Here is a 13339-nt window from a genome sequence, read left to right on the forward strand (position 1 = left end):
ACCAGCAATAATATAACATCAAAGGATAAGTAGTTTGGCTCTTTTCATTATAGGAGAAACCAACAGTTGCTTAAACTAGGACAGAGGTTGGCAACCTTAAATATTCAAAGAGTCATTTGGGCCCATTTCACACAGAAAAGAAAACATTGGGAGCCACAAAGGTCCTAACTAGAAGCCCCCCATTCAATTCTGGAGCTGACCAGAAGTTTGGTTCCCCCACAATAGAGTCTCCTCCTAGTGCAGCGTTCTTTTTCCTCTACCTGTCATAACCCAAAGCCCTATCAATTATGGAGCCGACTGGAAAACCAGTCCCTTGCCATAGAGTCTTCTCCTGGCACACTGTGCTTCTCTCCCCCCCCCCAAACTGGAAGCTCCTTTCAAAATTGTGGTGCCGACTGGTGACAGGGAGCTGCAGCAGAGGGATGAAAGAGTCACATGCGGCTCCAGAGCCACGGGTTGCTGACCCCTAAGCAAGGACAACCCATCAAAAATCACTCCCAGGTTCACAATGCCAGAGAGTAAATGATTAAATCCAACCATCAGGGCGGAATTACCTCAGCATTTCAGAAGCAGTGAGTTTACAAGGGAAGATCTCCAGCTCTTGATGTCTCCTGCACTGTCCATCTTTCTTGTTTGTGTGTCACACAAGAGGATAAATGTGTTACACCACTAAGCAAGAACTAGACTATTCCTTCTGATTGGTCGTGATCTTTCAGCACTAGCTTTTTTAAATGGTAGATATTTTTATTATCCAGCCTTCCAGCAGAGAGGCATTAATAAGTCCTCAGCAACATGAGCCTTCTGAACAGAGACTGCCACAATCCTGAAATTAGTTTGGAGCTTAGTTCATGATTGATGTTTTATTGCGGAATCTTGATGTGAAATACTAAGCATTTTATTTTATTTTAGAATCTAAAATAGCTAGAGCAGATAGTCCCAGCATTTTCAAATGATACTCTGGTGAGCTGAAGCAGGAATTATTTTTTAAGTGGTCCATATGTATAATACACAGTGATACTGAGAACATATGCGATGCAAATTAGCTCTGGTCTGTCTTCTTTCACAAGACCAGAAATGACCAGATGCCTTGATCCAACACCGGTAGTTAATTGCACACATGTCTTACAACAGAATAAAATAGCTAAATATTAATGTTTGCATAACATGTAGTATATCCGGAATTTTTCGGAGTATAAGATGCTCTGAAGCATAAGATGCACCTTAGTTTTTGGGGAGGAAAATAAGGAAAAAAATTCTGCCTCTGCCTATCAGCATCCATGGTATTCAGCTGACACATGGTAGAAGGCCATGAAGAAGCATAGCAACTAAGTCAGACAATGAGGGCTATTTGGACTCTGAAATTTGCTGTGTGAGCAACAGAGACCGGAAGGAGCCTGGCTTAGCAGAGAACTGAAAGTGAAACTGCTTGTGTTTTGCTTGTATTTACTGCTACCTTAGAAAACCTGCTTTTGGTAATGTATTGTATATTATTATTATTTTGAATCCTGCTGAATCAGTTACTTGTGTGTGCTTTCTGAATGTGATTGCTGCTGCAAACTCTGACCAGCCAGGTCAGCTTCAGCACTTATTGCAGCCTGATTCAGCACAGCTGATTGGCGGGTGGATCGGACTGCCGGAATATCCCCAATCAGTTATTCCAGGGATTGCCAAAGACCATCGCCTCCTCTGTGCCTTGTGTTTTTGGCCTCTGGTGCAGGTGCGGGTGGGCTACATTCAGTGGCGGGAAAAGGTGCATTTTATACTCCCCAAAAATATGGTATATGTGCATTTCTGTGTTCCTACATGCATGCTATGCATTTTAAAAATCCACTACATAACTGGACATCTTTCAATGTCTATGAATTGAGAGCTATCTAATCATCCAATCCTCCCAAACACACACACACAGAGGGAGGGCTAAAACATTTAATTCAGTGTTTGGAGTAGATTGTCTTATAAAAATGATTAGGATCTTGTGAGAAATAATAAATAATAAATAATAATATTTCCCTCTGAAACGATACCAGTTACCAGACATTCTCTCTAAAACAGCAGTCCCAAACCTTCTTGTCACCAGGGACTGGTTTCAAGTAAGACAACTTTTCCACCGGGGGGGTGGGGGGTGGGGGGGTGGGAGGAGGAACGCACAATCTAGGTCAGTGTTTCTCAACCTTGGCAACTTGAAGATGTCCAGACTTCAACTCCCAGAATTCCCCAGCCAGCATTCGCTGGCTGGGGAATTCTGGGAGTTGAAGTCCGGACATCTTCAAGTTGCCAAGGTTGAGAAACACTGATCTAGGTCCTGCACTTGCAGTTTCCCTTGCCTGCTGCTCACTTCCAACTGTGCAACCTCGTTCCTAACCAATCGTGAACCGGTATCAGTCTGCATCCTGGGGGTTGGGGACCCCTGTTCTAAAATATGTAACTATATTTTTTATTTTGCAAAAAGAAATATGCACGCACATATTGTTGACTTTTCCTCACTGGAAAGCATCCGTTCAGAGAAAGACTACATGGATTCCTGTTAGCTATTCTTGTTACTATGTCATAGGTGGAGCTGTCGTTTATAAAACAATAAAAACAAAAGATCTACATCCCAAAATGTCACAACATGGACTTTGTTACTAGAGTTGGAAAGTGAATAGGAAAATAACCAAAAAGAAAACAGAAATTGGGGGATTCTGTCAAATCTTCCATAGCAGAGCATGGTCAAGAAAGCAAGAATTACCAATATTTTAATTTTTTCCCCCATGTAAAATTAGGTATAGAATACAGAATCTTGGAAACTGCAAGACGAAATTCTTCAGACCTCATTTCTTATTGGGTCCATTAAGGCAAGATGCCTTTGAATATTTTGAATCCTTTCTTCACTGTTTTTGTTTTATATCCAGGACTGAACTCTGGTGTTTGTAAGGTGATCTAGCCCTGAATTCTCCTCCCCTATTAGTTGGTTATTTATGTCTAAGATACCTTTCATTACTTCCCAGTCTTTTCACAATCTCTCACAAATACAAATGCTATCATATGAAAATATTTTCCATTTCAGTTGGGGGGTAAATTATTCCAGCTAAACTACCTTTTTGAAAGAAGATGTTGCCAAAGTTCTGACTAAGCAAATCATAACTCCGAGACTTAGATATCTCTCAAAGAACTTCTTTATTGGGCATGATTGCCATGATTAAGTGTAAAACCAACTCTGAATATTTCCCGCAGTTTCAGTATAGTTAAAATAGTAAATGATCCCCTCCCTAAGTGTCACAGGTCACATATTGTCCAATGAGGATTATTGGCAGGCTCCTTAGGCACTCCAGCTTCACCAACACCTCTGGAGATGACCTTGGTTCTCATGAGATAGATCAGTATTGTGTCTGGAAGTGAATCCCAGCCTCCTCCGCATTCCCTACTGTGTGTCTACTGAGAACCAACAAAATGGCTTCTGCCAGGTTTGGTTTGACATTGACAGGTGTGGCACTATCCAGCTTAAAGAAGGAACAGATAGATCTATCTGAAAAGAGCATACATTACATTGCTAAGCTGGTAGAGTAGGCCAAGAAATGGGAAGCAGATGTAGCATGAAGAAGTTGAGAAATGAAGTTAGTCTAGATCAGGGGTCCTCAACCCCCAGAGCCATGGACTGGTACCAGTCTGTGGCTTGTTAGGAATGGCATCACACAAGCAAGTGAAGCTTAATCTGCACATGTGTGGGATCTAGGTAGCACGCGTAACCATGTCTGTGAAAAAAATGTTTCAAAAATTGCCCCTGATTTCAAAAAGGATGGGGACCACTGGCCCAGGTAGTTTAGGTGGAAGGGAAAGAAAAAACATGATAGAGTTTTGAAATGTAAGCACTGTCAACGAGTTGAAGTGCTGCCATATTTGACATGTCGGAAAACTATACCAGCATGAAATTTGTTGTCCTATTGCCAAGTTCTATCCTGCCAATATTGCCTCTGTTTCAAGTCACTGATTTAGAAATAAAGTATTCCACTGAATTCCAGAATATTGTTTCCCCTCCAGACCAAGCTGAAACTCCTGTATAAATGATATACTTTACTGGAGGGTCCAGCAGCTTCTGAAAGTAAATCTTATACCTAGGAAGAAGTTGAAGATGTCTTGAACATGATGTTTCAGATAAAGCAGGCTTGTCTGGGGGGCAGACTATATTTGGTTCACTTTAAGTCACTTCTTTTGGGAGGATTTTCTCCTATAAATCTCAGAACCGGAATGTCAAGAATGACAGGAACTGGAAGAGGTAGAAGACAATCCAAAGGGGGAATGAAATCTTCTGAAATTCCCTTGAATAGTCCATTCCCAAATATGTAAGCTTTGCACATGCCTACCCCCAAGAAATGAAGGCACAAAGCCTGATATATTATATACATACTGAAGTTGTACAGTGTCAAGAGGGAAAAAAATATTTCAACCTGGGTAAAACTATCCCTTTCACAGGCTTGGCAGGAAATATATGTTTGGCCCTCAGTCAACAACTAAACAAAAATATATTCCTTGAGGGTCTATTGAATTTTCAAAAAAGAAAAGGCTGTGGTGAGGCGGGAAGGAATGAATCAACAAGTATGCTGTTTGTGCAATTCTGACTTGACAAAAAACAGACTGCCACTAATATGTGATTCTTTTTTCTTCAATCAATCAATTTTTCTTTAGTGATTGACAATCACTAAACAAAATCACAATTATTCAGAATTTTTAAAAAGGAAAAAAGGAAACTATTGTTCTAAAATATCTAAGAATGATTAAAAGAAATAGTATGGCTTACTGTACAAACTATAGAACAATACTTAGCTATGGTCATACAAGTAAAATCAGATTGATCTGATAATAACAACTTCAGATAAGCAAATCTGAATGACCAGGGTGTTTAATATGGAATGGAGGTAATAATTCCTGGTGAGCATTTGGGTAGAGGGGATGATACAAAATGTTGTGTTTCCATTGTTTCAATTATTCATCCACCACATCTGAACACAGTCTCTATTCAATCTCTGATCTTTTGATATCTCCCTTCAATAGCAGTTGTTTGAAGGGCATTGAATCTGGCCATGAGTAAAGCCCTTCAAAAATGAAAATCCAGGCAGAAGTTTCTGTTTTAAGTAGGGCAGCTTCACAGTGAAACACCACTTTCAAAATGAAGCGGGATACTTGAAAAAATGATCTCAAGAACCTGGGTTGAACTCTTCCAAGAGAACTGTAAGGGCCCAAATGAATCCCCAAAAGAGGTTGGGCTCAGATCCTAGCTGAAAAGACTTTAATCACTGCACATATATGCTGAACTCCTTTGGGAAAACAGAAAGATTGTAAATCAACACTGTTTTTGTGTGTTTTAGGGGTAACATAATCTGTGTGAGACTTTTGATCGCCTGTACCATGGAAAACAATTCCCGGATATGTAAGGCTTGACTTGCTCTTTAGGTGATTATTTAGGCACCAAACATGTGCCTTAGAGCACTTTACAAAAAACACCATCTTAGTTTTGCAGTAATTAATTTCTGGTCATTCTTCTCAATAATACTCACCAAATATATAAAGTTCCCATTTTAGGCCAATCTACATCTGGGAAAGTAGTATGGCATCATCTACATACAGATCAACAGAGTCTGTTTCCCAATTTTGGCAGATGAAAAGATGGACTTCAGTTTGGTTACAAGAGAGTTAATATATAGATTAAAAAGAAGTGCAATTAAAAAAAAACACCCTAGTCTGTCTCCCTTCTTGACAGGCATCTCCTTGGTGCAGAGTCCATATGTACCTTCATCTCGGAGTTTTCATATTTCATGAATATAAGAACGAGTAATCTTTTAGTAACTGAGAAACAATTCAATTCTTCCTATAGTTTAGATCTGGAGATGAAATCAAATCCACATCTAAGATCGATAAACACTATGTCGAATGATGAACGATCTCCAGAGGAGTATTTCTCAACTAAATTAACTAGAGAATTAAAGCATAGTCAATATTTATGGAGATTCTCAGTCATCCAGGTCATGGTTGGAACTTTCAGCAGTTCCAAGAAGGTTTCACATCCATTTGCACTATTTAGGAGATCCTGAAGGTACAGAAAAATCTCCAAGTGGCCTCAACAAATCTCAAAAAGACTGCTAGTGACCAAACAACTGCAAGAAATATAAATCCTTCCATTCTCCACTATTCAATCCGAAATGAAGACATTTCTTGGATGAGAAGCAAAACATCTTCAAGGAAAAACAAAGAAAGTCCAGTTGCTTTTTGAAAAAGCACCTTTGCAACAGCATGGTCAATAACTGAGTAACTCCTTCCTCCCTCCCTCCCTCCCTCCCTTCCTCCTTTCCTTCCTTCCTTCCTTCCCTCCTTCCTTCCCTCCATTCTCAAACTGGAACCAAATTATCGAATTGTAAATATATTTCCCTTCCTAACAACCTTGCACAGCACGTATAAATCATTGCATACATTATATTTTCTTGTACTGTGAAATTTCTCCCATTGAAATAAAAATGAACAAAAACACACCCTTCTTTTGTCCATATATTTCACCAGAAAGGCTTCTGGCTTGGCTGTGTGAAAACGATCTGGCTGCATTATATTCAAATGACTTTAAATGAAACATCTGTCTATTCTTTCATTCGCTTAGGATTTTAAATTTTGTTGCCGTTATCTTCAAACAGGATCAGTAGATAAAACAACCCACAGCTACGTGAACAGATTGTCCAAGCAGTCTAACAATGCCAGATTGTTAGAACATGTGTGAGGTGCCATATGCACCAATTCAAGATACTCAGAAAGAATCTGAACAAATTATAAATATCTCAGACATTTTTCTATGCTCCTTCTGATAGAAAATACCCTCTAGAACCATGATGGCGAAACTATGGCATGCGGGCCACATTTGGCATGCAGAGCCCTCTCTGCAGGCATGCAAGCCGTCAGCCAGCTCAGCTTCCCTGCGCATGTGCGCATGTCTCCCACCAGCCAGCTGATTTTCGGGTCTTTGCTGGGAGATGCGTGCACATGTGCGGTGATGGATGGATAATCATCCGTGGGAGGTTTGGTGCCCCCCCACCCTGTTTTTGGTGCCAGGAGGCTTCAGGGATGCCTGTTAGAATGGGGGGGGTCACGTGTGGGCTCGTGGGGAGGTATCCTGCATGCATTGCATTATGGGTGTGGGCACGTGGGCACATGCTGTCATGCCTGTGTGCGTGTTTTCGGCACATGAGGAGAAGATTGTTAGCCATCATTGCTCTAGAAGTAAGTCTTGCATGAATCTATACTATGTGGAAATCACATTGTCTTCCACTGTACGTTCACCAACCAACACCAAAGGTTCAGGTGAGGCTTAAATAAATATCATGTTTGGGAATCTTGTGGGTGGACTTCCAGTTCTTTAACCTTTTCTTAGGCAGTTACTCTGAAAGCTCTAATTCAGAAATAGGGCATAGAATAAATTAATTTCTTCATTTAAATTACCCTAAGGGTGGCGGGGGGGGGGGGAGAGTAAATTTTACTGAGGAAATATTTCTAGCATTCTTCACAATCATGAGTTGAAGACAACATTCTGAGCAACAGGATACTGTAGCTTTGGCGCCTATTGCTCCAATTTGAGAACTGCATGGTTTTTAGCCATTGTAGCGGCAGTTCCAATTTACAAGTAAAATGCTATGTTTCGTTTTGTTCCTATTTTTTAAAGAAAAGAGATTAAACCTTTCTCACAGCTTTCTCCTGGGCCCGCCCCCATCTATTCCCTGCCTCCTGAGTCCCAGCTGATCGGGAGGGAATTGAGATTTTTATAATATGCCACACCCACCAAGCCATGCCCACAGAACCGGTAGTAAAAAAAATTGAATCCCACCACTGCTTTAGATCATGCCTCATGGTCAGGCCTTGAGGAAGATAGAGTGCATCAAGCTCAGCCCTTTGTTGAACTGATGAGAAGAGGACAAGTTAAAGAAGGGGAAAGGTCTACTCACCATAATCTAACCTCTATTACTCATTGCAAAGCCTGGCTAAATAGCTGCAAAAAAACCTAACATCACTCATCACTCTATGGAAGTCCTCCTCTTTTACAGGGTCTCCAGTCAAACTTGGTGACCATGCCCATTTGAAGCCTCCCACTAGTGGTGGGATTCAGCTAGTTCGCACCTATTCAGGGGAACTGGTTGTTAACTTTCTAAGCAATTCGGAGAACCAGTTGTTGGAAGAAATCTCATTTTGTTTTTTCCCACTTTACAGGGCTAATCCTGTAAGGAAGACAGGAAGGAAACATCCTGGTGTTGTTTCTAGCCTAATCTTTATTGCCCTTAAACTGCCTCTCCGGTTAACCCTTATTACATTGTAACAGCTAAGGTGAAACGCCCATCGATATGAGTGATGTTGAATTGGCCACGCCCACCCAGTCACATGACTACCGAGCCCAATGGTGGGTTTCAAAAATTGTTTGAACTTACTCTGTGGGTGTGGCCTCCTTTGTGGGAGTGGCTTGCCGTCCATGTGACCAGATATGCCGACAACACTTGTCAGAACCACCTTAAATTACCTCACACACAGCACTAGCATGCATAAGAATATAATGTAAACTTGTTTTTTAAAAGGCATCTTTGGTTTGCGTTAAAACAACTTCAACACACGGAATGTTCTGATTGCACCATAAACGCAGTAGTCATCCTTACCTTTCTCAGAGGCACTGAGTTTTATAAATATGAGCATGATAGTGTAGAATAATCATATCCAAGGACCAGTGGTGGGTTTCAAAAAAAATTTGGAACCTCTTCTGTAGGTGTGGCCTGCTTTCCGGGTCCACTGGTGGAACCTCTTCTAACCGGTTTGGTAGATTTGACAAATCGGTTCTACCGAATAGGTGCAAACTGGTAGGAACCCACCTCTGACCGAGCCCCACCTACCCTGCTGGTCATTAGGGCAGAGAACCAGTTGTTAAATTATTTGAATCCCACCACTGCCTCCCACCTTCCCACACATACACATTCATGGAGTGCAAAAATCCCCTGGCTATAAGATTTTCTTCTGCTTTCCTGAGAAGATGCTGGTTACAAAACCTAATGCGTTAGCAGTATTTACAAACATACTAATAATAAACTTATCAAATCTAGACAGGGAGACTTTGACTTTCTAGTGACCAAGATACAAGACAACTATACTACAATTCCACCCCCCCCCCCTGCAAAAAAAATGCATATTCAGTCATTTAGTGAATCAACACAAATAGTATTAAAATATCATCATGAAATTATTTACTTTGTAGTTACAGTAGTATTCTCAATTCAGTATTCCTATATCGGAAGCAATCCATTTCCAGTTATATGGGATGTGAATTATTAGTCATTAATCTAATGATTAAGTAAATTAGATTTTTCTGCAACCAGTTCAACCATTTTAGAGCTAAAGGATACACGATCACTAAAGCTTGCTACTTGAATAACTCAGCTAAAATTCCTCAAGTTAAATAAAATGATACACGTGAGGAATGGAGGGCATAACTGACAGATGTGTCAGCTAATAGATTTCAAGTTTTTAACGTTATTTATTAACAGAATATCTAGCTCTCCCCAAACTTCCTCAGCTTTAGGCTTGGTGTCGAAATGAAATTTGATAATCTCCCTAGTCTTTCCAGTCCATTTGCAGGTGGCAAATTAAATGACAGAGAACTCTTTTCCCATATGTGGAAATCAATAAATGGGAAAGTTTTTCTACATCTCCCTGACGGCCATTTAACAGCTAGAACAAAACCTACATGCAGTTGACGACCGACAGATTTATACGATCTCAAGAGAAAAACCAGACTACTCCAGCACCCACAGGACTTTTCTAATCAAAATCAACTTCTCGTCACTGACAACCTGGAAGCATTTGAGAAGACTGGAAAATAGATCTCAAAGGCAGGATTCTGTAAAGGCCATCATTGCTGATTTAGCAGAAGTGACCTAATTTTCTGAAGCCAGCTTACATTGTGTTGGACATTTTCGTTGCCAAGAAAGCAGCAGCCGTCCTCAGCACTTAACAGGCTTTCCCCTCTCAGGCATGGTTTTCCTAGCTGCCAGACATGCAGGAAAGGAGTGATCCTTCAACGCGCCTTCCCAATTTGCCCTCCATCGCACAGCATAGCTCACTCAAGAGCTTCGAGCATACAGAGAAACTGGTAGGGCCTCCAGCAGCTTCTGTTCATTATCGCCACAGATTAATGTGACACTAATTGGTCCTGAGCCTGATCCTTTTATTGAGTCTTTTGCAGGTATGGAGCTAGGGAATAAAAGCCACTGAGCTATTAACTGACCACGGACAAGCACCAGCTATTTTCTTCCTTTCTTCTAATGCCATCGCCTATTGCTTTCCAATCCACTTTTCCTTCAAAGGTCAAAATGGTAAAGTGCCAGTTATTAGTTTCCACTTTCAAGGGGATTTTTTCCCCTCCCTTTAAAATGCTCATTATAAAGGAAAGAAAGAAAAATAGTGGTTAATGTAAGGAGTCCTAAATGTCGGATTGTTCTTGCTCAAAGTGAAATATTTCACTGTCAAGCTACTTCCTATGAATTCCCAGCATGGATGCTATATCCTAGCATGATATCAATTTACATAATTTCTCTTCTCAAAGTGGTTTCAAATACTAATAATATGCGTGCAAGATAGGCTCGCTAAATTTTAAGTTCCTTGTGCGGCTGTCTCTATGAAGTGACTTATCAAAAGACGACCTGTGATAATATTCATAAGCTAAAAATATTTGGCAATTTCTCAGAGCTTCCAGACCATCTTGCTGTTGGAATTTAATTCCAGAGAGACGAAAGGCAGCTCCATAAACAAATTCCTGCAGATTTCTGCCCTGCCTAAGACTGAAAGAAGATAGCAGTGGAATACTAGTAAGTAATAATTTACTTGCATCAGCAGTGAGTTGGAAAATTAAATTAAATTAAGTCAGGACTGAATAGAAGGTGGGTGGTTTATGAGATGGGGAAAGTCTAACAGTCAGGCACATTGAGATCCATATTATCATTAGAAAAATGGGGGAAGAAATTGCTTGACTTTGTATTTTAATGGGAACTTGTTCCATCCATGCACCCCACAAGTCTATGAATGAACTGTAACACAATTATAAGGCAAAACCTGTACTGTACTGGAAACTGTAAAGTTTCCCGTGGCACGACAAAACCGCGCTACGCAAAATAGCGGAGATTAAATCGCGTCACTAAAGTCGCGACGTCATCATCGCGCGTCATCACCGCGGGGACAACAGCGCGGTGACAGAAGGGCGTTCTACATGCTTCGTTCTTTGCCTCCAAAGGTAGCCCTCCTCCTCCAGCTGACAGCGGCAGCGGGCACGGGGCAAAGCGGGCTGCCCAGCAGCAGCAGCCCGCGGGAAGGGTCCAGCTCAGCCGCGGAGGGCAGCAGGAAGCCCGCGGGGGGCCCGAGCAGGGCCGCCGACGCTGGCGGCGGAGGAGGACGCAGCAGCGGCAGCGGCTGAGGCTCTCCCGGGGCCGGCGAAGCGGGCTTGCCCGGCAGAGGCAGGCTGCCCTCTTTTTCCTCAACAACATCTCCTTGGATGGGCGGCCGCCGCCACCGGGCAAGCCCGCTTCGCCGGCCCCGGGAGAGCCTCAGCCGCCGCCGCCGCCGCCCGCCCTGCCTCTTCCTCCGGGGGAGGCGCCGGCGGCGCAGGCCGCCCGTCCAAGGAGATGTTGTTGAGGAAGAAGAGGGCAGCCTGCCTCTGCCGGGCAAGCCCGCTTCGCCGGCCCGGGAGAGCCTCAGCCGCCGCCGCTGCCACGTCCTCCTCCGCTTCCTGATGCCCCCCGCGGCTGTGCTGGACCCTTCCCGCGGGCTGCTGCTGCTGGGCAGCCCGCTTTGCCCCGTGCCCGCTGCCGCTGTCAGCTGGAGGAGGAGGGCTACCTTTGGAGGCAAAGAACGAAGCATGTAGAACGCCCTTCTGTCACCGCGCTGTTGTCGCGGCGGTAGGGTCGTTTTTTTATTAGCGCTTCGGACGCCGCGGATTTGCCTCCGCACTTATGTCGGCGCGGATAAGGGCATCGCGGTTTTGTGGTGGAACCAAAGTTTCCAGCTAAATAACCTTGCACCATAAGGCTACTTATATTATCGGAAGGTGTATTAAAAAGGTACTATATTGAGGAAAATTGGTTTCAAAAGCCTAGGGCAATTACCATACAGGTAGTCTTCAACCACAATTGAGCCCAAAATTTATTTTGCTAAGTGAGAATTTTTTAAAGTGAGTTTTGCCCCATTTTACAACTTTTCTTGCCACATTTGAATCACTGCACTTGTTAAATTAGTAACACGGTTGTTAAATGAATCTGGCTTCCCCATTGACTTTGCTTGTCAAAAGGTCGCAAAAGGGGATCTACATGACCCCGGGACACTACAACTGTCATAAATATGAACCAGTTGTCAAGCATCCAAATGTAAATCACAACAGGAACTGGGTATGTCTAGTTTAGTGAAAAGAAGGACTAGGGGAGACATGATGGCAGTGTTCCAATATCTCAGGAGTTGCCACAAAGAAGAGGGAGTCAAGCTATCCTCCAAAGCACCTGTGGGCAGGCCAAAAAGCAATAGGTGGAAACCAATCAAGGAGAGAAGCAACTTAGAACTGAGGAGAAATTTCCTGACAGTTAGAACAATTAATCAGTGGAACAGCTTGCCTCCAGAAGTTGTGAATGCCCCAACACTGGAAGTCTTTAAGAAGATGTTCGATAGCCATTTGTCTGAAATGGTATAGGGTTTCCTGCCTAGGCAGGGTTTGGACTAGAAGACCTCCAAGGTCCCTTCCAACTCTGCTATTGTATTGTATAATCATAAGTTTGAAAAACTGTCACTTTTTTTAGTGCTGTTGTAACTTTGAATGGACACTAAGAATATGGTTGTAACTCGAGGATTACCTGTATACATTACTGGAAATGTATATCCAAATATGTTCAAATTTTCATTTGGATTTTCCTAAAAATACAAAATGAGATGAACACTGGGCAAGAGTTAACTTAAGTTTTGAAAAACTAGAAATGAGTAGTTGAATAGATTCATGCTTCTGTATAATTAAACAATAGTTTAATGGTGACTGCTTAGATGAACTTTTTTATGCAGTAGCAAAAGCAGGATATTTTGCCAGTAGTTTTAAGTTAGTATAACTGTCTGAGAAAAACAGAAAGGGAAAAAAGTGGGAGAACTCATGCTAAATTAGTGGAATAGAAGTAAAAACATAGCAGCAAAGAAAATTGACCCAGAGTTGTTGTTTAAGATGGGAAGCCATATAAATCTTTTTTTAAATAGATAAATAAATTAGAGGCATTTGACAACAAATGTGGCATGATTGAGTGAGCAAAAGAAAAACAGTGAATGTTTA

This window comes from Thamnophis sirtalis, unplaced genomic scaffold (genome assembly GCF_051295495.1).
Source record: "Thamnophis sirtalis isolate CommonGarterSnake01/CBP01778 unplaced genomic scaffold, rThaSir2_p1.2 scaffold_1, whole genome shotgun sequence".
Lineage (NCBI taxonomy): Eukaryota > Metazoa > Chordata > Lepidosauria > Squamata > Natricidae > Thamnophis > Thamnophis sirtalis.